Below are 27,821 nucleotides of genomic sequence, written 5' to 3' on the forward strand. Positions count from 1 at the left end.
ATATGTGTGTGTATGTGTGTGTGTGGAAGCGCAATGGCCCAGTGGTTAGTGCAGCGGATTCGCAGTCGTAGGATCGCGCGTTCGATTGCCAGACTGGGCATTGTGAGTGTTTATTGAGTGAAAACATCTAAAACTCTACAAGGCTCCGGCAGGGGGGGGAGCGATCCCTGCTGTACTCTTTCGCCACAACTTTCTCCTACTCTTTCTTCTGTTGGCCTGCTTGCTTAGCCAGCGGGGTAGTGTCATTTGAAAGCTAAAACAATGCGAAGCGCATTGGAACCAGCGATGTGTAGCAACAACTGACAGCTTGGTCGGTCACGTAATCACGTGATATATATATATATATATATGTATGTATATAACAGAAGGAATGAGTGTAAGGTCCAGAAAGTGTCGTGAGTATTGAAGTCACCGTGAACGATGACTTTGGAGGGGATGGAGTAAGATACATGTCCTCTGTACAGCAAGAGATGTGATCGAACGATTGACGGTGGAACAACGGGAGGAAGACTGAAGAGGAAGAAAATGTATTTCAATGGGTTATTGAGGAATATTTTTCAAATCTGAGGAAATGAAGGGCTTCGTTGCTGATATCGATTCCATTTGGAATGAAAGTTGAGTAATGGGCATCGCGTAGTCTACAGAGATGAACTATAATATAGATTTGTGTGCTGGATAAGTTGTGAGGTTTGTGTTCTAGTTAGAGGTGATGTGTGGAATGTAGGCTGGATGGCAATAGACAGATACGAGAGGAGAAATATTGCAGTGGATGTAGTTTTGATTTGTGAAACTTTAGGGGAACGTAAAGTGTGATAGTACATGGAGAGCTTGGCGAAAGACTTTCAAGGGACGTATTTTTAAGCATTACAGTACTAATCACCGCTTATGCAATCACAGACTGGTTGATAGTAATGAAGGCGACAGTTACAGCTATTCATATTCACGCACACACACATACACACACACAATATCACATACGTAGGCACACACACACAATCACAAACGCACACACACATACATACGCGCAGATATGTATATTCACACAGGCACACATATGCATGTGCGTACGCATGTATACATGTAAGTATAATAAATAAATTTATTCCCCTGAAACAAACTCAGTCTGCCACCTTACCCCGTACTTTAGACTGCCATGACAGAATTCCAAAATAGTGGTCAGTAAAAATATGTGAATTTACTTTCAGGAGGACAAAAATCAGGAACCAGCATCAGTTTTAAGCGGCATTGAGTTATGTATTTTTCTAGTTCGTACCCACTCACAAACATACATACATACATACATACATACATACATACATGCATACATACATACATACATACATACATACATACATACATACATACATACATACATACATACATACGTACGTACGTACGTACATACATACATGTATACATATATATATATATTATATATATATATGTATGTGTGTGTGTGTGTGTGTGTATTGGGTCACCCATAAATAATAGGTTTTTTTATACTTATTTTATTTTTCAAAATTAGGATAATCAAAATTCGTTTTTAATCTAAAATATGATCGCCTTCATTTTCTACAATGCTCTTCCAGACTTGCAAAATTCACTCGTCCGTGACGAGAATATTCCTCCAGTCCTGTTCTGATCTCTTCTACAGAATTCATATATTTTCCCTCCAAATGATTTTAAAGACTGCGGTATAAGTGATAATCAAATGGGGCAATGTCCGGCGAATATGGTGAGTGGGACATCGTTTCCCATTCAAACTGCTCCAGCCTTTGGAATATCATCCTCGCTATATGTACCGAGCATTATCCTGGTAGAACACCTTTCGTCTTGAAACCAAATATGGTCATTTTTCTTCTGGCGCTGACTTTATATGCGCCAGCTGCTCGCAGTAGATCTCGTTTGTTATCGTTTGGTTTAGGTTTAAAAGTTCAAAGTCGACTAAACCTTTCATATCCCAATAAACAGATAACAAAACCTTAAGTAGATGAAGACCTTCTTTAGGCTGGGATGCCGCTGTTTCTCCTTTCCCTACCCACTATCTTAGGCGCTTAACATTTTTATAGAGAATCCATTTCTCCTCACCAGTCAATATTCGGTCTAAAAATGGTTCATTCCCGAGACGTGACAGCAAGGAAGAGCATACTTTCACTCTCAGCGCACGATTAGACTGGGAACGTTTGTGAGGAACCCATTGACCCAATTTTTCTGACTATTCCGATGGCACGCAGGTGTCGCTGAATGGTGAATGACCAAATCCAAGCTTCTCTGCCAGTACCTCAACGGTTACGATGGGATTTTGTTCCACCAGAGTTTGAAGGGCGTCCTATTCGAGCTCTACAGATCTCCCAGAACGAGGTTCGTCTTCTAGGTTGTAGTTTCCGGCTCGAAATTTCTGGAACCACCGTTGACACTGGCTTACGTCTATTGTCCGATCTCCATATACTGCATTAATATTCCTCGCACTTTCCGTTCCACTGTTGCCTTTATTGAACTCATAAAGCAAAACATGCCGAATATGCTCTTTTGTCACTTCCATTATCACTTTGAAAAAATAACTGTTAAAATCGAGCTGCACTCTTCAAAACTTACACTAAGAATAAACACAAGGTAAAATTAGTACCTGCATTTATAGGAAGTTGATGCAGGTAGTTTATCCCGTTCTACTTCAACTTTTAGTTCATGCAACTGAAAAAACCGCACTATTTATGGGGTGACCAATATATGTATGTGTATGTATATATATATATATATATATATATATATACAGAGAGAGAGAGACGGAGTCTTCGGGGTAAATTTGACCAATATTTATGTCTCCGTTCTTCAGTAACAGCTTGAGGCATTGGTTAACAGTCAACAGCTTTGAAAAGCATAAAGATTAAAGTTGTAGTTGAATAAAAGTTAGCTGACACAGAGGACTGGGAGCCATCTGAATATTGGAAAAGAGTTACCTGTATCATGATGATACGGGTCGGGTTTCAAAATGCCGACATCATGAAGACTGCACAATACTCTGTGGACACTGTAAAGGTTGTAAGACGTGACATGGATAACTGTAAGGGAGATTACGAAACTGTGGCCAGCCGAAATGAACACAGCCGGTGTTCCTATTGAGTCTGCACGCCGGAATTCATCCAAAACTGATGAACAGGACCTCGGGCTTAATACAGACGGCAATGTGAAACTGCTGGAGACTGTGGTAAAAAATCTGGGGGGAGAGAATTGCTGCTGGAAGTCCATATGTATTGCAGAGAGATTCGGCTTCTTGTCCTACCTCCGAAAGAGTCAGAAGTGGTTGACAGAGGATTTGAATGACTTCACTTGCCTCAGTTTCTGGCCTGCGAGTTCCTCCAATTGTAATCCCATAGTTTACTATGTGTGGGACGCAGTTGAGAGAGACATCAACAGCTCTGCCTATAACATCAAGGCCGAGTTGGTTAACCAGATCAAGGTGTTCGGGGATCTTTCCTGGGACACAGTGCAGAACGCATGTGCCAAATTTTGGAGCCGTCTTGGGGCGGTGGTGGAAGCTGGGAGCAGCTACTTTGAGTAAACTGTTATCTTCTAGCCAAGATCAAGGAGGTGTTCGGGGACCTTCCCAGGGGAATAGTGAACGTATGCTCCAAAGTCCCAGATCATTTTAAATCAACTGGACGCAGAGATGTGATCGAACTCTCGCTATCACACCCCTAAAATGATAAAAACTTCGAATCACAATAAGTTGTAAACTATTTATATGTTTATTAGGTTTCGAATATCAAATTAATGCTGTTTCTGTTCCTGATGCAAAAGTTTGAAGAGCGAAGTACAAGAATCTCGGAGCACAACCTAGTTTTTGGCATTTCTCGCTTGTATGTCAACGAACGTAGAAAATACTTCCAATAATCTTGCATAAACATTTGCTCACGCAAACGAGCGCGCGCACGCACACACACACACACACACATACATATATACATACATACATATATATATATATATATATATATATATATATATATATATATATATATATATAGATATATATATATATATGTATATATATATATATATATACATATATATATATACACATATATATATATATATATATATATATATATATATATATAATATATATATATATATATATATATGTGTATGTATATATATATATGTATATATACATACATACATATATATATATAATATATATATATATATATATATATATATAATATATATATATATTATATATATATATATGTATATATACATACATACATATATATATATATATATATACACATATATATATATATTTATATACATAACATACATATAAACATACATACATACATACATACATACATACATACATACATACATACAAACATACATACATACTTACATATATTCACATACATAAATACATATCATCTAAATAGACTCTGTTGAGATGATTTGGAAACGTAAAATGTAATAAACCTTACGGTATGTCTTTTTCTGATGAGAGTTTGCCCAATACAATGATTTAATTACCGGAATTTAATCTTTGGGCAAAATCGAAAGAGCTGTAAGAGAATTTGTAAGAGAATATGTTGAATTTTTGCAGTTAATAAATCATATTAATGCCACATATCCATTTTCTGAATCTCAATTCTATCTATCTATCTATCTATCTATCTATCTATCTATCTATCTATCATCTATCTATCTATCTATCTATCTATCTATCTATCTATCTCTACCTATCTACCTATCTATCTGTCTATCTTGTTTTATTCTTTTATATATTTATTTGTTTCAGTCATTTGAGGATTTATTCTTTGTAAACCTAATATTTATTCTATAAGTCTCTTTTGCCGAACCGCTAAGCTACGGAGACGTAAACACATCAGCATCCGTTATCAAGTGATGTTGGGTGGATAAACACAAACACACAAACATATACATACATATATATGTATATATATATATATATATATATATATATACGACAGGTTTCTTTCAGTTTCCGTCTACCAAATCCACTCACAAGGCTTTGATTGACCCGAGGCTATAGTAAAAGACACTTGCCGAAGATGTCACGCAGTGGGACTGAACCTGGAACCATGTGGTTGGTAAGCAAGCTACTTACACACACACATATACATATTTAGAGGCAGACTCACATACACACACACATTTTTTTCAATTCATAACTTATAAGTTGATTACAGGTTTACTCTAACCAATTAATGCAACTCTGCCGACTGGTTCTTTGGCTCACAACGATTCTTGTATATTTCGCTGTTTAACGACAACGAAATACATATACTCATACATATCTCATAATCACACCGACTCACATGATTGTTTTTTTGCGTATGCATATATGTGATGTGTGTGTGTGTGTGTGTCTTCGTAGGAGGCAGTAAGAATTTTGGATAATTCTTTATTATTAGCACTTTCGTTCGTTTAAACGAAATCTTCAAGATAAGAATTAAAATCAAAATGATTACGATAGAAACAGAGTGTTTCCTACTTCTGTTATGTTACGGTTTTAGCACAGAAGGGGGAAACGATATATATATATATATATAATATATCTATATATATATATATAATATATATATATATTAATATATATATATATATATATATATATATATATATAGAGAAGAGAGAGAGAGAGAGAGAGAGAGAAGAGAGTCAGGTTCTTTTCATTGCTTGTTTTGGAGACAAAAGAGGAAGAAGTAAACGTCACGTTACCAACATTGGAACTACATTAGAAATAACAGTAATAGTATAAATGTTTCCTCTTCATCCATCATCATAACTGTTAAAAAAAAAAAAAAATGATCTTGAAGAAGCTCTCTTGATGGGCACCAGAACCCTCTAGCATACATTGATGTCTCTTTCTAAACCTTTCGACAAGATGTGGTTCTCCTGCTTCTCTTCCAAATATTTAATTTTGGAGAGAAATTTTTGATGAAGTGTAACTCCATTGCTTTTCGGAAATTTGGGTCATCTCTTGAACATTTGTAAAAGGGGAATATTTTGAATTTTCCTTCACCACATACTTCTAGATGCTTGCTCAGCAGAATCGTGCGTAGTTTCTCTTCTCGGATGTGTCGTCGGTGGATTCTTGCACGTTGGCAAAGGGAATTGTTTGTTTCGCCAGTATTATACTCCTTGCAGCTGGGATAAGTAATGCTGGGGCAAGATTCTGTGTTTTGCAGTTCATATCTGCATTTATTTTGAATGATAATACGCTCTTGAATGTAAGAATCACTTTCTTAAATATTTGTAGCTGTTGTTGTTGCATGTTCCACATCTGATATCTCCACATTCTTTTACGGAGAATTCTGATTCATTCACTGATGTGAATTTTGTCCCTGTGAGGTGTTTTTGAGATTCTTTGGCTGGCGTCTACTATTTCGTAAGAGATTTTCATTAATCAAATTTTTCACTTTGGGGCTTTGTGGAAGTATTGGAAAGTTTGACTTTATAATGTGAAAAATGTTGGTTACCCCCAAGATCATGGGTATTGATAAATGGTATCGTGTGTTCATTAGTTTTTTCCTCTGATGTTCTCAGTTGTGTGATGTTTAGTTTCATTGCCTTTTTAATTCCATCGTTTATTAAACGGGTGTTTCGGTATTGTTAGGAAGCTTTGAGTTCATCCAATCGGATTTGACTCATTTTAGAGTCAATCACTATAGCACAGATTGTGGTCTTGGTAATGAATTCCGTTTTGAAGCGTTAGTCTGTCCGCCCTCTCTGTTTTGCCATCCAGTGTTTCATTGCTTCCAGGCCCAAAGTGTGAGGGATATTGGTATAAAGATTGGTGAAGCTAAAGCTTTAAGTATTGTACCTTCTGTGACAGTGGGTGGAATGTGCTGGAGGAAATCCATGTCGTCCCGTATATAACTGGGTATTAATGGGCATAAAGGTTTGAGGAGTATATCCAAAAGATAACTCAATTGTTGTGTTGGGGCTTGAAGTCCAGAAACTATTGGTCTCAATTTGAGGGCAGTAGGTCTTAGTATTTTTATGGATTGGTTCCACTGTTCATTTATGGCTCTCTGTATTTCGGTGCTTTTGTGGACCTTGAGTAAACTGTAGAAGTTATCTTTTGCATAAATAATCTTTCTCCTCTGTGACAGAATCTTGGTATTCATTAATTAGTGTTTTGATCTTATTCACTATTGCTTTTTCCAGGTGTCTTGGTTCTGCCTTATAAGTTTGGTCTGTTAGAATTTCCAATATTTTATCTTATTGTAGTGTTTGTTTCCATAATTACTATCGCCCCTCATTTATAAGCTTCTTTTAGGATGACTGAATTGTCATTTTTCAGTATTAGTAAGGCTTCCTTTTCTTCTTCACGAAAGTTCTGTTTGCATTTACGGGTACTTAGGAGAAATTTCGAAATTGTGTCATATATGCGTCTAAACTTTTGTCATTCCCCTCGCAGCGGGTGAAGTGGGATTTATTTCTGACAATTGATACGTCACTTATATTCTTATTGCCAAAGAATTCTATAAATAGGAGGTTACGGTTAAAATTCTCAATATCAGTTATTAGTTCAATGAGATTAGGGGTGGGTGTCGGGGTAAATTTGAAACCTCTCAATAGGAGATTCATCTCATTCTTGTTAAGGTTTCTATTTGACAAATTTATGATCTTAGGGTCTCTATGTTCTGTGTGCTCATTAAAATTTTCTATTACGTCGGGTCTGGTGCGCGATTGTGGTATTTTCTCCCTAAAAAGGAATTGTGTTACTGTGTTTTCATTTTCCATTTCCGTGGTTCTGGTTCCTTCGTAGGTGAGAGGATGGTTCATGTTCTTTGTACATATTTCGTTGTCTATAGGTTCTGTTTTCTTCTTTGTATGTTGGGCCATTTAAGATGTTTGGAATTGTTGGTTGTAAATCGTGGGTTTCTTGAGATTCCATGATGATTATTTATATTATGGTTTCTTTCTTTCTTTGTATTCATCCAACTTCGGGTATTTGGTATTATGGGGTGATGATTGTCTTCTATATTCTAGAAATATGCGATAAAGGAAAATTCAAAATATTCCCCTTTTACAAATTTTACAAATTTTCAAAAGTTCCGAAAATCAATGGCGCTACACTTCTTCAAAAAATTCTCTCCAAAATTAAATATTTGGAAGAGAAGCAGGAGAACCACATCTTGTCGAAAGGTTTGGAAAGAGACATCAATGTATGCTAGAGGGTTCTGGTGTCCATCAAGAGAGCTTCTTCAAGATCATTTTATTATTTTTTTTTTTAACTGTTATGATGATGGATGAAGAGAAAACATTTATACTATTACTGTTATTTCTGAATGCAGTTCCAATGTTAATAACGTGCCTTTTTTTTCTTTTTCCTATCTTGTCTCTAAAATAAACAATGTAATTGAAAAGCGCCCACTTTCTCTCTCTCTCTCTCTCTCTCTCTCTCTCTCTCTCTCTCTCTCTCTATCTATCTATCTCTCTATCTATCTATCTATCTATCTATCTATCTGTCTGTCTGTCTGTCTATTTATCTTTTTTACCCCCTCTTTGCTAAAAACATCACATAGTTTTTATCGTAATCATTTTGATTTTAGTTCTTATCGTGAAGAGTTCGTTTAAACCAATGGTTCCCAGACTTTTGGGCTGCTATCCCCTTGAAACCCAGACCACATTCCTAGCGCCCCACCCCAACTAATCGTCACACACATAGAACTCTTTCTGAAGCAAATTCAAAGCAACAATATTTCACAAAACTTTATCTAATGAACCAATTATTTTGTTGTTTTTTACAGCATCCCACTTTTTACATGAATTGCTACTCATTACCACCCCACTTTTCTTCAGCCCCACCCTCGGAACTTTCCACTGCCCCCTGGGAGGTAATAGCACCCATTTTGGGAACCACTGGTTTAAACGAATGAAAGCGTTAGTAATAAAGAATTATCCAAAATTCTGGCTGCCTTCTTTTTTCTCGATACACACATGTACACAAACACACGTACACGCACACCCTACACACACACACACACCCTACACACACACACACACACCCTACACACACACACATATACATGCACACAGACACAGACACAGGTGCACGATGGGCTTTCACAGATTTTTCGCGTTCCAAATTCTTCTCGCACAAACTCAGATTGTACTGGAAAGTACCGCTCGCATCCCAATTTACCAGGTTGAGAATTTGAATACGGAACCATTTGACTGGAAAACCGTCTGGTTAGCTGATATTTGTGTGTGATGCTGGTTATATTTTCATCGACGCCATCGTTTATAAAATCTCACTTTTGTTGGATCATCTACACGTCTTCATTTTCCTTGACTTCAAGCATCACATTTGTGTCGTCTACATAGCAGCTGAGTATGACCTATTTTCCATATCAACAACGTATTAAAGAACAAGGAGGCCAAAATGACACCAACCTATTCACTTTTGTCATTGAGTATATCAGAGACCAATATTTTCTTGTTGTTTCAGTTTTCTATGGTACGCTCATTCATATACAAACATACGAAGAAACCATTTAGTGGGGTTGCTTTGCTTTATTTGCTAGAAATAACAGCCAAATCTACCCATATCATTCCATTGCATCTTAGAAATTTAAATTATACTATGTGCCCCTGTGTTCCTTACACCTAGTAAAAGGCGAGAGGGTCACTACTACTACTACTACTACTACTACTACTACTACTACTACTACTACTACTACTACTACTACTACTTTACCAAGACATATATAATTATATTTTCAATAGTGTGTGACGGTCAGCATAGTATTTATATTTGTTTTACTCTAAGAACTGAAACCAAAGACACCGAACCGAGAAAAGCATTTAGGTAGTCGCTAAGTCTATTAGATATAACAGTCAAATTTATCCCAATTCACACCCTACCATCTTAGAGAAGATACGTTAGCTGTTATAGTCCTGCGTTTACAGTAGCATGGAAAGAAAACAAGATGGTCACGGATGGAATGGTTTTGATCATAGGTTTGTTTAATCAGGATTGACTTGGGGCTAAGCAATGACATTAACCAACCACACACACACACACACCACACACTCTCTCTCTCTCTCTCTCTCTCTTCTCTCTCTCTCTCTCTCTCTCTCTTTCTCTCTATGTCCTTTCTCTCGCACACTCACACGAACACACGCCATCTCTAATATCGGTTCGGAGCAGTAGAAGTATTAAAGCATACAGTGTAAGATATTGTGTCTGTGTGTCTGGCAATCTGCTGTGTATGCCTGTCGTTCTGTGTATGGGTATGGAAGTGCACTGCCTTTGTATATCAGTCCACTATGTAGATGTGTGCGTGTGTGTGTGTATGCATTTAACTTTCCTCTGTGTGTCTGTGTTCTTGAGTCTATATATGTGATTCCGCTGTCTATGTCATTCCACTGTATAAGATTGTGTGTATTTATCTGAGTGTCGGTGACCCCAGTGTGTGAGTGTGTGTGTGCTTGTGTGTGTATGTGTGTGTGCGTGCGTCCGTGTGTGTGTGTGTGTGTGCGTTTGTATGAGTGTGTGTGTGTACGTGTGTGTGTTTGCATGAGTGTTTGTGTGTGTGATTTTACTTCTGATGTATGCAAGTCGTATGTGTGGTGTGTGTGTGTGTGTATGTGTGTGTGAATGAGTGTTTGTGTATGTGATTTTACTTCTGATGTATGCAAGTCGTATGTGTGTGCGTGTGCGTGTGTGTGTGTGTGTGTTTGTGTATGTGATTCCTCTTCTGATGTATGTGAGTCTTGTGTTTATGTGTGATTGTGCGTGTGTTGTGTGTGTGTGTGTGTGTGTGCATGTGTGTGTTTGTGTGTGTGATTCCTCTTCTGATGTATATGAGTCTTGTGTGTGTGTGTGTGTTTCTATCTGTGTCTGTGTGTCTATGTGTATGTTGCTGTACGTGATTTTCTCCTCTGCCCGTGTGCCTTAAAGTGCTCCACCACCACCCCAGCGCTCTTCCAGTAATAGAATGGCGAGATAAATATTTCTGTTCACTCGACACCAATCCAATTTTTAAAAGCCAATATATAGATATAGAATCAAATGATTCAAACCTAGAATATAACTGGTACTTAATAATGCCAACGGAGCAACGAATGAGTCTCTCAACCTGCTTGAAATAGCAAACAATTGGCACTCTAGTTTATACAATGTGCTCCTGAATGCTCTTGTAAAGAAGGGACACGACTGGAATACCTTAGATATCGAACTGATTCAACAATAACAAGAGCAACACACCTTTGTAAATTTGTCACCCACTTCTATATACAAGCTATGGGAGGGACGAAACATGAGGTCGATCCATACACATTTCGACATACAATCAAGAGAGAAGAAAGAGTGGTGAGTCTTAAATAATATGATTGACTAAAAACCAGTATGGTTGTAGTCCAATGACCGAAAGCAACAAAACAGTGAGGTACTGAAGAGTTGTATTGTCATCTTCATTAAATGGCTTTTGTATGTTTCAACTCACAAACTTCATACTTTAAGTTTGACTTCCTACCAGGTTTCATTAAACATATATTTTATCATTCATCTTTTACCCGTTTCAGTCATTCGACTGCAGCCATGCCGGAGCATCGCCTTAAATCTTTGTTTCATTTTTGCCGAACCGCCACGTTACAGGGACGTAAAAAACACCATTGCCGGTTGTCAAGCGATGGAGGGGACACAGACACAGACTCGCACTTACATAAAATACGATAGACTTCTTTCAATTTTAGTTTCCGTCCGCCAAATTCGCCCACAAATACTTGGCCAAGGTGCTACGCAGTGGTACTGAACCCGCAACCATGTGGTTGGGAAGCAAACTTCTTGCCTAGTCATTTACTGCTACTGATCCAACCATCTGTTATACAATGTCACAGCCTGTATTTGTAATTGAAATATTCCGTCGATGTCTCTCACTGTGTACCGCGGGTTCTGTCTGCGGAATACGTCAATGGTATAAGTGTGTCTGTTGAATAATCAGTCAATTACCTATAATTCGGTATGGAATTCAGTTGATCGAAAAGCTGAATTTACTTATCATCAGTGGAATTACTTACTGTAAGGACTAACTAGCTAGAAATAGCAGCCAGTTCTTCCGCAAATCATTTCCCACCATCTTATAAAAGGAAAAAGCTATTGGATTAATCTTAGGTATATCTTATGTCTGAAAATAAGACAGGATGGTCTCTACTGGAACATCTTTGATCATTCAATCAAGGCTGACTTGGAAATAAACAACAGCAAAAACATTAAAGTTGAAGATATTTACTTTCTTCATGACTGAAGGTTGTCCGGGGTCGTTAGAATGTATAAGATATTTGTGCAGGAGCAATCTAAGTAATATGGCCACGTATTAAAAGGATATGGCAACGTAATTTTAGGCAAAAACCTCACAGCGCTACAATATACAAAACGCTAGATTAGCAGAATCAGTAAGTGAATCGAACAATTTTTTTTGACAGCCCTTTATACAACAGATCTTGTTGGAGTCAGCTTTGCTTTTCATCCTTTCGATGTTCGATAGAATAAACAAATGGGTATCGGTCGGTGTGTAAAGCGCTTATGGTATATAAGGCAAGCCCTGAAATTTCCTGTTAAAACAAGTTTTCAGCTACACCAGCTGTATAAATCAACCTGGCACTATTTCACTGTAGTAGGTAACAACTGTTGGTTTTGGCTCAACGTATGGAATTTTCCACTAGTGGATTCATATAGTATTAGCGTGTTTTAACATATGTTAAGCCAAAAGCAACAGATATATAATAAAGGCTACCACCGTTCTAAAGAATAATCTACAGTTATATAACGGTTATCAACAATCTAAAGGTTCGTCTTGGGATAAGGATATCTCTGCAGTCGCTGATGAGTGACAGGCTGTAAATTTATTATCCCGATAATCCTTTAACAGCCATTTCAACGGCCAGTTGCTGTAAAATACACACCACTTCATAACACACTTATTAAATTTTAGACAATTCATTTTTATTGTTCGTCAACTGTTGCGAATATGATTTAAGTATAACAGCTAAGTTTGTTGTGCTATTATACGAAGGTATGTTAAATGGGTTTGCAATACATTCGTATCGTCAACTTTGCCTCTCATCTTTTTTAAGGCTGATAAAGTACCTATCAAGTACGAAGGACAATTTAATTGACTTAGTACTTTCCATCAAAATTTTAAGCCCTGTGCCAATGTTAGAAACAATTATTTTAACATGATCTTATTATTATTTCAGCTTTCCAAACATATTTATAAATTCCATTAGAAAATATTGAGTGGAAGGTTTCATAGGCGCAGGCGTGGCTGTGTGGTAAGTATCTTGTTTACCAACCACATGGTTCCGGGTTCAGTCCCACTGCGTGGCACCTTGGGCAAGTGTCTTCTACTATAGCCTCGGGCCGACCAAAGCCTTGTGAGTGGATTTGGTAGACGGAAACTGAAAGAAGCCCGTCGTATATATGTATGTATATGTATGCGTGTCTATGTTTGTGTGTCTGTGTTTGTCCCCCTAGCATTGCTTGACGGTTCGGCAAAAGAGACCGATAGAATAAGTACTGGGCTTACAACATAATAAGTCCCGGGGTCGAGTTGCTCGATTAAAGGCGGTGCTCCAGCATGGCCGCAGTCAAATGACTGAAACAAGTAAAAGAGTAAAAGAGTAAAAGAGAGTAAAAGAGTATACCTGATATGTGACTGTTCTACATAGTCTTTCATTACATTTGCTGGTACTCTAAACTACAGAATGTTAAGGCTCCGATTTTCTACTTAGTGTTTAAAATGACCGCTGGTTTGTGGGGAACATCTTTAAGATTTCAGCTGGGTCCTATACTCTGAAATATACTGGAGATGTGGATAGAATTATTATAGAAGAGTTACTAAAAGCTATCTGATATTTCGATCCAAGGATGGGACACCTTGAGTGTTGTTGTCCTTAAAATCCCAAATAAACCAGAATGGTCACGGCTGTTACATCTTTGATCCAAAGTTTGCTTGGTCAATCTTGACCAGCGTCTACACATCAAGAACAACCACGTGCTTTTTTTGTTTTTAATATTGCTATTAACAAATACAGTTGTGTCGTTAAGAAACACAGCTTGCAACCACGTGGTTTTGGGTTCAGTACCACTACGCGAACAATGTCTTGGGAGGGAATTTGATAGACGGAAACTATATGTGGAAGCGTATCAAGCGTGCGAGTGTGTGTGTGTGTGTGTGGAATTATATATGTATATATGTGTGTATATGTGTGTGTGTGCAAGTATATATGTATATATGTGTGTATATACGTGTGTATGTGTGTGTGTGCAAGTATATATGTATATATGTGTGTATATGTGTGTGTGTGCAAGTATATATGTATATATGCGTGTATATACGTGTGTATGTGAGTGTGCAAGTATATATATATATGTGTGTGTATATACGTGTGTGTGTGTGTGCAAGTATATATGTATATATGTGTGTATATACGTGTGTGTGTGTGTGGAAGTATATATGTATATATGTGTGTATATGTGTGTGTGTTCAAGTATATATGTATATATGTGTGTATATACGTGTGTATGTGTGTGTGCAAGTATATATGTATATATGTGTGTATATACGTATTATGTGTGTGTGCAAGTATATATGTATATATGCGTGTATATACGTGTGTATGTGAGTGTGCAAGTATATATATATATGTGTATATACGTGTGTGTGTGCAAGTATATATGTATATATGTGTGTATATACGTGTGTGTGTGTGTGCAAGTATATATGTATATATGTGTGTATATACGTGTGTATGCGTGTGTGCAAGTATATATGTATATATGCGTGTATATACGTGTATATGAGTGTGTGCAAGTATATATGTATATATGTGTGTAAATACGTGCATGTGTGTGTGTGTGTATTTATACTTGTTCTACAACACCACTTGATAACCATTGTTGGTTTGTTTACATTCCCGAAAATTAGCGGTTCGACAAAAGAGACAATACAATAACTTACCAGGCTAAGGTTAATTTATTCGACTAAAACCAGCATGGCTGCTGCATGCCAATGGCCGAAGCAGGTAAAAAGATAAATAAAAGATAAAAAAGATAACGTTTTGTATATTTCTTTTTTTTTTTTGTGTGTGATTTATTCGCCTGTCTCCTCCTTCTCCTCCTCCTCCTCCCTCATTACAACTGAACGAATTTTAAAACAACAATAAGCGCCCGCGTTCTATCTACATGTGCCAGCATATATCTTATATATTATTGTTCAACGTATATGAAGCTTTATCTGGTTCTTTTAAAACTGTCTAGGAATTAATGTGCCTCTAAAAATATCTGCATAACTGTAAATGTGACACACACACACACACACACACACACACACACACACACACACACACATACACACACATACACACACCACACACACACACACACACACAAGTATCAGGCTTAAAAAGTAAAATACTGGGTCAATTCGTTAGACTAAAATTCTTCTTGGTGATGCTCCAGCATGGCCGCAGTTTAATAACTGAAACAAGTAAAAGATATAGCTAAAAGATATTATATATATATATATATATATATATATTTATATATATGTATGCATGTATGTATATATATATATAGATATATATATATATATGTGTTGTGTGTATGTATATATATATATATATATATATATATATATATATATATATATATATATTATATATAATATTTACATGTATGTATGTATGTGCATAAAATAAATGTGGATTTATGAGTTTATGTTTGTTCATGTCTGAACGCTAGCGGCATCATGACCTTGCGTGGGTGTTATATCAGCTGTAGCAGCTACCGACTGACCATGTGTGTTAATTGTGTCAGCCTTGACCGAAACCGTCCGCAGTTCATGTATCACCACCCGCCCCACAACTGTCACTGACATTATCATTATACACTAGCAACCAATAACCAGTACTGGAAATAGCAGCCAAACTTTCCTTTAATCACACCTGCCTTCTCTAAAGAGAGAGAGGGGGGAGAGCAAGAGGGAGAGAGAGCAAGAGGGAGAGAGAGAGAAATGGCGTGATAGTCATGTTTAGAAGGCTCCAGCTAGCCTGGTTGCGAAGTTAAGAAGTTTAGTTCACACTCATATGGTTTCGGGTTCAATCCTACCGTAGCCTCGAGTCGATCAGAGCTTTGTGAGTGAAATCTGGTTGACCGAAATCGTGCGGGAGCCCTTGAGTCCCTTAATAGCATATTTTACCTTGGTGGACGCTTTCGAGTCAGGTTTCGAAGATTTTTGTGGGGTCAGCTTTTCACCAGGAGATCCTGGTGACAAAAATAAAGAACATAATTAAAGGTGGGGAAGCGATGTAGCAAGGAGCTTTGTGGTGTGTGTGTGTGTGTGTGTGTGTGTGTGTGCGTGTGTGTTCGTGTGTATGTATGTATGTGTGTGTGTGTGTGTGTGTGTGCATGTTCGTGCGTTTGCACTTAAATATACACATGATATATATACACATATACACACGCTCACACACCTCTACACATATGAATGTGTATTTATACCAAACAGCAACAGAATCGACCACCATGATCACCACCCCCACCATGACCACCACCACCACCAGCAACAACAAAAGCACCAACAACGTTGTTTTCAGTCTTCAACCCTAGCACTCTTACCACCGTAACTACCACCTACACCACAACAACCAGTAATCACCACAACCGAACCCCCCCCCCGACTCGCCACCACCACCACCACCACCACCACCACTTAGTGCCCGTGCTCCAGAATGTTATATTGCAGGTATATCTACCTGTAAGTCACTTGTTCTTTCGCAATTTTAACAAGTGACAGACACCCTCACCCACTTTCAACTTCCGCTCCTATATTCTTCCTCCTCCTCTTCGATCTGGTTCCCTCTCTCCCTCCCTCTCTCTACTCCCTCTCGCTACACATTCATAAACGTTTATCCAACAATACATACACACACACCTACACACATCTGGTCTTATATGTGTGTGTAGTTGTGTGTGTGCGTGTGTGTATGTGTGTTTGTGTGTGTGTTTGTGTGTGTGTGTGTGTGTGTGTATGTGTGTGTGTGTGTGTGTGTGCCAACGCATATACACTCACACACAAGCACACACACACACATTTACTACTATAACCCTGCTACATAAACGGAGTTTCACTGATCTGTCTTCTCGGTACACACGCACGCACTAACACACAAAAGCATACGCAGACACACACATACATGCTCTCTCTCTCTCTCTCTCTCTACCTATCTCTATCTATCTATCTATCTCTCACACACAGGTGCACACACACACGCACACACACATAACAAGCTGTCTGTTTGTCTGCACTTAGTATTTCTCCTTCGTCCCTGCCTCAGTCACACACACACACCACACACACAGTGACACAAGATGCACTCTTCCACACTTATCGTAGAGAAACAGTTCTCTTTCATGCTCTCTTCATGTTCATTTCATTTACATTTTCACTACACAACCGACACACACACACACACACACACACACACACACACTTTCACATTTCAACTCTCTCTCTCTCTCTCTCTCTCTTTCACTCTCTCTCTCCTTCTCTCTCTCTCTCTCTCCTTCTCTATAATCTTAGTCGCTTATCACGACTTATCTCTCTGCCTCTTCTTCTTCGTTAGAATTCTTATTTAAATATCTTTAATTCCTTTACTTGAGCTTACACACACATACACGCACACACACTACTAGAATATCGTTATTACACAGTAGTAGTAGTATTAGTAGTAGTAGTATTAGTAGTAGTAGTAGTAGTAGTAGTGATAGTAGTAGTAGTTTCATTACTAGCAGAAGTAACGTTGATTATAGCAGCAGGCAGAGCAGTCGATGTTAAATGCGGTTGCAGTAGTATACTGTTGGAAAGGAAAATTAAAGGTGGGGAAGCGATGTAGCAAGGAACTTTGTGGTGTGTGTGTGTGTGTGTGTGTGTGTTCGTGTGTTCGTGTGTATGTATGTATGTATGTATGTGTGAATGTTCGTGCGTTTGCACATAGATATACACACGATGTATGTATACACACATATATACACACGCTCACACACCTCTACACATATTATGAATGTGTATTCAAGCAGATAGATAGAATAGATAGATAGATAGATAGATAGATAGATAGATAGATAGATAGACAGATAGATAGATAGATAGAGAGAGAGAGAGGAAGAGAGAGAGAGAGCAATGATAGTAACAGTAGTTTGAAGAGAAGGAAGAGGAAATGGTGGCGATGTCAGTGTTGGTGGCGGCGGCGGAGACTAAGGTGTATGGAAAAATGAAGGAAAGAAGAAGAAGAAGAAGAAGAAGAAGAAGAAGAAGAAGAAGAAAAAGAGCTGGAGGATGAGGAGGAGTGAAGAGGCGGAGGAGGAGGAGGCGGAGGAGGAGAGGAGGGGAGGAGGAGGAGGAAAGTCGTGGTTGGTGCTCCTCTTGCTTTGTTGTATATAGTATTTCAGAAAACGTGAAAAATTCTTCTATGTCAAGAATAAGACGAGATGGTTCTATAGTAAAATGATCGTTTCTAGGGTTGATTACATAGCTTGACAGTAAGGGAGGGACAGATTATCGGTAAGCAAAAGATCCTTTACCTCAATTCTCTCTGTATTTGGTGATATTTTCTTTTCCAAGTGGTCTTTCGTTTGTTTATTGCTTTGAATTTTTAATAGCATGTTTCTATATATTTCTATTTACTTATTTTATATATATATATCCGTTCATCCACACACGCGCGCACGCGCGCACACTCAAATACACACATGTATGTTTGCATGCATATATATATATATATATATATAAATATATATACACACAAGCATATATATATATATAGATATAATTCCAGGTCAGTTTGATAGCTGATGTATGTGTACAAGTATTATTTATTGCACATGGATAAATACGTGTGTTTGTGTATGTGTGTGTGTATATGCATGCTTCTATACAAAGACGTGACGTGTGTCTAAATACCCATATATATAAATATATTTGCATGTGTGTGTATGTGTGTGAGTATGTATGTGTGTGTGTATGCGTGTTAGACTTAATGAATGCATAAAATAGCTCCGAAAATCCAAGGAATCTCAGATATAGCGAATTAATTTAGCATCATTACTGTCTTTGTTATCATTTTCTTCGAAGAATTCTTCACGTTCATGTTGTTGCTGTTGTTATCGGCTTCCTTCTGCTGTAGTAAAATATAGTAGTAATAGTAGCATGGTATCTCTAGAATTCGAGGATATTTGTGGTGATTCTACCAAATTCTCTGGCAAAATGTTCTTCATCGATATGTTATATTTCTCCCATAACACACTAGCATATCGCGATTTTTGCTTCTTACTCTCTATAGTACTATGTTGAGTAACAGAAGTGGTTATAGATCTAAGATAGCGTTTCGTACTCACAATGGCGACTTGCTTGCCGTCTCCTTTTAATCGGGCCGTTTTTAGATTTGCATCTTCTCTACTGCTACAGATTTGACTTGATCGAATGCACTTTACAAATACGTTATTCTATACAACTGATAATTCTAGTGCCACAATGTTGATGGGTGACAGTCTAACAGAAAAATACAGCTTTCGCTTATTTACTTTTTCTATGTTCCCAAGCCATGTAGCATAATTTTTTAACCCCATATCTCCGGTTTTCGGTTCTTCATTAAAATCAGATCGTGTGAGTACACATCCATTCATTCATACACTCTAACCATCTCTACAAATTCATGTTTGCCACGGTCATTATTTATTCTACACGAAAACCGAACAGTACCACTTCATAATTATTAATCCCCTCTGTCGTTTGCCACTACAACACACACACGTTCGCAGCTCATTAGCACTGTCGATTGAAGATATATATAATTTGTCCCCAACCCCAAGGGTATATTTTCTTAAAATAATATAAGCAGTTATGATTTATTTGAAATTATAGTGCAGCCAACTCTCTGGGCATGACAACATATAACCTACCCTTTCTATGTGTAGATTCGAACCCCCTTCCTTCGAGCAGCAGTTCAAATAGGTATCAGTAATAGAATGGATCGATTAGCGCCATCCTTTACAAAAATGCTGTCCTTGTTCAAAGTCAAAAGAAATTTATATTTATAATAAAACGGGAGAAGAAATCTTGTACTTAACTAAACAGATTGCGTACCCTCCCTCAGGACATAACTAATTTTAACGACTATATGTCCTGTTGTGATTGAGTGTATCTACGAAAAATTAAGTGTAACTGCATTTACCAGAGTGCATCTCTTTCACACTAGTTGCACCTATACTTCCGTTTAAAAAACTTCAAAGGAAAGCAGTAGCGCAAAGCTAGGCAAGTGTAGTATTATAGTGTTACAATGTTCAACATAACATTTACAGTTATAATAATTGTAACAATTCATTATTAATTAGATCCACCCCTTCATTTTATAATTTAGGATTTAGCATGTATAAACATATAAAAACGGTTGTCATGTCACTACACTTCATATACAATTCAATACGATTTCCTTCCTTGCAACAACTTCTTGTTCGCAACGCTATAGAGGTTATATTAGTAGAAGTAGCTGTTATTTATTTTATAGCTGTACTATTTTGCATCACCTAACAGATTGCATATAAATGTTCATAACCCTGGATTTTAGCGAACGCGTACATACATAACAGACACGCGCGCGTACCTTCAGATACACACGAACACACACACACAAAACGTTATGTCAGTTTGTTTATGGTGTGTATGTATGTGTGTGTATTTGTGTGTGTATAGTGTCCTTCTGTATGAGTGCATATACGTATATATGCATACATATTCTATAAAATATACATATATATATACACATATATGTTATATACATATTTCCTATGTATAATACATAAGTATATACATAAATGAATTTATACTATATGCAATATCTATAAAATAAAGAGTATATAATGTTATATATTATGTAGTCTATATTGCATGAAATATTAGAACATACATGATATAAGTTACATATATCATGTATCATATATTTTACCTTACTATAAATTAAATATATTGCAAAATATATACTGTATATATATATATATATATATAATAATATATAACATAATACATTTTAAGATACTATATCTCTCTCCTTCCCAGTCTTTAAATCTATCTATCTATTTATCTATCTGTCTATCTATCTATCTATCTATCTATCTATCTATCTATCTATCTATCTATCTATCTATCTATCTATCTATATATATATATGTATATATGTTATGTGAGTGTATGTGTTTATGTATGTATATATAATATATATATATATATATTATAATATATATATATGTATGTGAGTGTATGTGGTTTATGTATATATATATATATATATATATTGTATGTGAGTGCATGTGTTTATGTATATATATATATATATATATATATGCATAACATACAGTCGTATATAAAACAAATGCGTTACGTAAAGATATAAGTGTATATATGTATATAATAAACAAAATGTATATCATATATATCTGTATATATATAATACAATGTATATATATGTAATACAATTACATATATATATATATATATTATATATATATAATATATCTTATATAAATTATATACATCTTTATATATATATATATGAAATATAATACATATATATATATATAATTATATCTATATAATTTATATATATCTCATTGATATGTATATATATAATTCATAAATATATATATAAATTATATATTATATTATATATAATATATATTATATATAATATACATATATTATTTTTATTTTATATATTTATATAATACATATCAACGATATATATATATACATATAAAAATTATATATATATATTCAATTTATAAATAATATATCATGCGTATATCACTTATAATACGTGGAATAATATATATATATATATATATATAATTACACACACATATATTCATATATATATATATATATGAATATATATATATATATATATAATATATATATATATAATATATATATTACATATATACATGTACATATATATATATATATATATAGATATATATATATATATATATATATATGATATATTATTTGTATATTTAAATATGTATGTGTATATATATACATATATATGTATATATATATATATACATATTATATATATATGTCCATGTATATATAACATGTAATATATAATATGCAAATATTGTGTGTAATACAGTAATATCAACAACAACAACAACCATAATAATTATAATAATAAAATATTATATATTATTATTATTATTATTATTATTATTATTATTATTATTATTATTATTAAAATCCGATATTGCAATACTTTGGAATATGAAATTTATACACGTTGTGCCTGTAATAATTGCTATTTTGGAAAATTTAAATGGTTGAATGAGATTGGAACAGAACGTCCGTGTAGATCTTCTACAGAAAGTTTGCTTGTTAGGGATAGAGAAAAATTATCAGGAGGGTTTTAAAACACTATTGAAAGCTTGTGGAGGCCTAAAGTTACAGGTAGCCACTCGCTAACTACATATACTAACCACGAATTAGAACGACACGGAGTCAAATCACCATAATTATTATTATTATTATTATTATTATTATTATTATTATTATTATTATTATTATTAAATCAGCGAGCAAGCCGAATAATTAGCACACCGGACAAACTGCTTAATGGCATTTTATCCATCCTTACGTTCAGGTTTGAAATCTACGGAGTTCGACCTTGCCTTTCATCCCTTTGGTGATCGATAAAATAACTAACAGTTGAGCACTGGATCGATTAAATGAATTAGCCGCTTCCCTCAAAATGTTAGCACATGTGCCTATTACAGAAACAGTTATAATAAATTATTATAAACTACATAGGCACATGAGTGGCTGTGTGGTAAGTAGCTTGCTTACCAACCACATGGTTCCGGGTTCAGTCCCACTGTGTGGCACCTTGGGCAGTCTTCTACTATAGCCTCGGGCCGACCAAAGCCTTGTGAGTGGATTTGGTAGACGGAAACTGAAAGAAGCCCGTCATATAAATATGTGTGTGTATGCGTGTGTGTGTGTGTGTGTGTGTGTGTGTGTGTGTGTGTGTGTGTGTTTGTCCCCCCCACCACCATCGCTTGACAACCGATGCTGGTGTGTTTGACTCCCCGTAACTTAACGCTTCGGCAAAAAGCGATAGATTGAATAAGTACTGGGCTTACAAAGAACAAGTCCCGGGATCGATTTGCTCGACTAAAGGCGGTGCTCCAGCATGGCCGCAGTCAAGTGACCGAAACAAATAAAAGAGTAAAAGTGTACCCATAATGAAATTATCGTTTCTTAAGTTATGCATGCATGCATGCATGCATGTATGTATGTATGTATGTATGTATGTATGTATGTATGTATGTATGTATGTATGTAATTGTATATAAATCGTCTAAGATAATTCGAAGCTTTTTATTGTAAAAACTAAAAGAATCCATGTCTTCATTATTCATGATTCATTTGTCTGAAGATTATTATTAGTGAACTACTTACTTCTCCATCAAGAACATTTTATTCCTAAAACACGCACGCACGCACACACACACACTCACACACACACTCACACTCACACACACACACACACACACACACCACACACTCATACACATGTATTTAACCTCCCAAAATATTGGTGCCATCAAATTGTGCCGACACCACTCCGTAAACTGGTTTCCATTAGGAAGGGCATCCAACTGTAGAAACCAAACTAAAACGGAAATTTATGAACGAGATGTGGTCTTCCGATCTAAGAACGCTCGCTCCATAAATCATAGAGGATGCATAACGAAGATGATGATGATGATGCTGATGATGATGATGATGTGATATATCTATATATGTTATATATGTGGTGTGCGTGTGTGCATATATACGTGTGTGTGTATGTATGTATACATGCTTGCACACAAAAGCACACGGAAGTGTATGATACATATATGCATGCACACACATGCACATAGACATATGTGTGTGTGCATGTTGATGTATATCTATCTATCTATATATATATATATATATGTGTGTGTGTGTGTGTGTGTGGTGTATCTATCTGTCTGTCTATCTATATATCTATCTATCTATTTATCTATCTATCTATCTATCTATCTAACTATCTATCTATCTATCTATCCATTTATCTATCTATCTATCTATCTATCTATCTATCTATCTATCTATCTATCTATCTCTCTCTCTCTCTCTCTATATATATATATATATATATATACACATATATATATAATCACATGCCACATGTACATATATGTTTGCGTGTTTACATAGTATGTGCATCTCTGACTGTGTATAAAAGGGAAAATAATAGGAGGAAGAAATCTAACCTGTCGTTCTGTCATCGATAAGGAGTTGTGTTTAAGATATCTGAAACCGAAAAGAGAATATTTTTTAACACGTTTTTAACGTATCATAATAACTCATCTGCATAAAATGTACTGAGATACTAACATCACACCTGTAATCTCCTCTCATACATATACTCTTTACTCTTTTACTCTTTTACTTGTTTCAGTCATTTGACTGCGGCCATACTGGAGCACCGCCTTTAGTCGAGCAAATCGACGCCGGGACTTGTTCTTTGTAAGCCCAGTACTTATTCTATCGGTCTCTTTTGCCGAACCGCTAGGTGACGGGGACGTAAACACACCAGCATCGGTTGTCAAGCAATGCTAGGGAGACAAACACAGACACACAAACACACACACACACATACATATATATACATATATATATACATATATATATACATATATACGACGGGCTACTTTCAGTTTCCGTCTACCAAATCCACTCACAAGGCATTGGTCGGCCCGATGTTATAGTAGAAGACACTTGCCCAAGGTGCCACGCAGTAGGACTGAACCCGGAACCATGTGGTTGGTTAGCAAGCCGCTTACCACACAGCCACTCCTGCGCCGATATGTAAATATCCCATTCATACTTGTGAAAATGACGTATCAATAAATATAAATTGTCTTTCTGTTCAATCAATTATCAAGATAATATTCAAATAAACTCAAACAGATAACTTTTAGAGATGTTCTGTGCAGCTTCTATGAATCTGTTGAAAGTATAAATTTGAACGTTACAAACTAAAAATAAGATTTGGGTTGACGGATTCGGTTGTTAATATCATTATATATCATACATTCTGACACATCATTGAAATACAAAAGATATCAAAACGTATCGCAATCATAATCATGTGTATTTATTTCTTACTCTCTCTTCCTCTGCATAATTATACATACACTCAGACACACACACACACACACACACACACACACACACACATATATGCATGTATGTATATATATATAGAGAGAGATAGATAGATGTATATGTAGTTACATATATACATACTCCTACATACATAGGTGCTTACATGTATGCATATATGTGTGTATATATCCATGCATATAATGCATATATGTATATATATATATGTGTGTGTGTGTGTGTGTGTGTGTGTGTGGTACATACATACGTACATATATGTACTCATATGTATGAGTGCATATACGTATATATGCATACATATTCTATAAAATATACATATATATACACATAGAGAGAGTGAGTACATATACAATAGAGAGAGTGAGTGAGAGAGAGTGAGAGTGAGACAGACAGGCAGTCAGACATGCATATATTTTTATAAACCTGAGAATGTTTACCATCTGACGTGAAACATGGAAACATAGATACGTAAGGCAGTGTTTATAGTGATGTCAAAGCAGGCATTTGGTACTCACTTGTACTCTATTTAAAATTCACCGTGCTCAATGTTTACATAAATTTCAAGTGTGTAAAATTCCTCGTCTGGAATATAATGTCTTTTAGTTCAGTTTCATTGTTTGATAATCTAAACTGGCATGTCCCTGTTTTGATTTGTACTATTTTTACAGCTACACTCATATTAATGCTTCGCCATATGTCAGTCTAGATTTATACTCTCGAAAACCCATACTGACACATTTATGGGTGCATCATTGCATTGTGTCTCGTTTCAGAACTTTAGCATCTGCATTTTGAAATAAAGTTCAAGGTTATTTGAAATTAAACACTTGTTAACGCTGCGTATGTCACTGTCATTACGTATATCATTCGTATAGTTTACTAAACGTCATGAAGAATCCGTTGTTTCCCCGTGTGTGTGTTTGAAAAATGTGTCGATAGACTTAGATTCTACTCATACGCGTTTAGTTGCAGGGAAGTTATGTAAAAAAATGATTACATTATCCTTAATGGTTTTCCAATATTATTCAGTTTGATCTGCTGAGTCAACTTGAATTGTCACATATCTTAAACAAAATATTCTGCAAATAGTTTAGTGTGGTGGCAATTTTACCGACTGTATACTTCCCATAGGGCATCCCTTCTTTGATGTAATAGCCCTTATTGCTTGACCGGTGGTCCTCAGATAGATACAGGCCCTCTACCACCAATAGTAGTGAAATATTCAATCGCCACCTCTTCAATATTAATAAAATGATAAAATATATTTTGCATCCATACAATGCTTGATACTCTGCCAAGGCTTTTGTCACGTTTAAATGTTGCATAACATCAAATATGGTCATCTGTCCCCTCTTTTTCAATCATAACAGTTTCCTACCCTCTTCCAATAAGAAAAACTAACACTCTCACTATATTAAATACAGAGTTTGGTTCTTTGGAAACCTGTTACCAATAATGCTGCTGTTCACAAAATAACATACAAAATATACATAAATAAATACACACATGCACAAACAGAAATTTCATTCTAACGGCACGATCTTCGAGTCAGGGTGTTTTTGGAAAAGAGGCAGATAAATTTAGCATCCTTTAGCCACAAGGATGGATGAAATTGACTTAAATCTACCACCGGTTTTTTCTTGTATGTGTCTTCTTGACTTCGGAAAACTGAAAGGCCAATCGGCCATCGTGGTGAATTATACACTGAATAGAAATTATATTTGTAGAGAACAGAGTTAATATAATACAAATCTAAATCTGAAGAGCTTTGAATTTTCTTCCTCTCGTTAACTCAACCCTGAATCCAGAAACAAGATACTTCCTTTCATTGTGAATATCGGGTCTGGGCAGATTTTTTCAGGAAGCGGGTCACAGGGAATATGGATCATCATCACGTAGGCTGCGCTGCTAAGAATTTAAAGCTGACGTTTTTTGTTAGGCGTACGGCGTAGCACTCAGAAAGTCCAGCGGGTCACATTCTGCTGAAGAATAGTTGGTATTCTAGTCAATGACACATATTGAGTTGGGATTTAAATCTCGAGGTGCCTTCGCAATAGTATCCAGTTTAGTCTTCTTTCTTTGATATTTTATAGATATCCCCAAAGTTATCAACGTTCTACGTCGATCTGGTTGTAATTCACTCAAGACATTTATTTTACAAAAGAACCATTATTCAGAAACACGATTGGGAACTATTCTTGACTTAATTGTTAAAGAGCGCTCAGTAAATGCCTTACTACGAACCTGTGTTAAAATGTGACTGAGCTTGTGCGCGCTTGCATTTGTGCGTTTGTGTCTATGTATGAGTGTGTTTTGTGTGTGTGCATGTGCATGTGTATGTGAGTGTGTGAGCATCTGCGTTTGTGAGTGTATGTGTGTTTGTGTGTGTGCTTCTGTGTGTGTGTGTGTGTGTGGTGCGCGCGCGTTTTATCTAAATTTTGTAATGAGATAAAGTTTTGTTTGTTTTCCGCAGTTTGACCGAAATCAAAGCCGATTATGATTAGTGAATGA

General features: G+C 36.0%; 1 protein-coding gene across 2 annotated transcripts in view; it reads left to right on the plus strand.

Moving 5' to 3' along the window:
• LOC115215012 (polycomb complex protein BMI-1-like) overlaps positions 1-27,821 on the plus strand; it is a 244,130-nt gene that overhangs the window by 14,223 nt on the left and 202,086 nt on the right. The window contains exon 1 of one of the 2 annotated variants that reach the window (XM_029784124.2): positions 18,419-18,599. The exons of the other annotated variant lie outside the window; for it this stretch is intronic. The gene's annotated coding sequence lies outside the window, so the exon portion shown is untranslated. Of the gene's footprint in view, positions 1-18,418; positions 18,600-27,821 lie in introns of those variants that run through there. 2 annotated transcript variants of the gene reach the window in all.

Source organism: Octopus sinensis, linkage group LG8, assembly GCF_006345805.1.
Source record: "Octopus sinensis linkage group LG8, ASM634580v1, whole genome shotgun sequence".
NCBI lineage: Eukaryota > Metazoa > Mollusca > Cephalopoda > Octopoda > Octopodidae > Octopus > Octopus sinensis.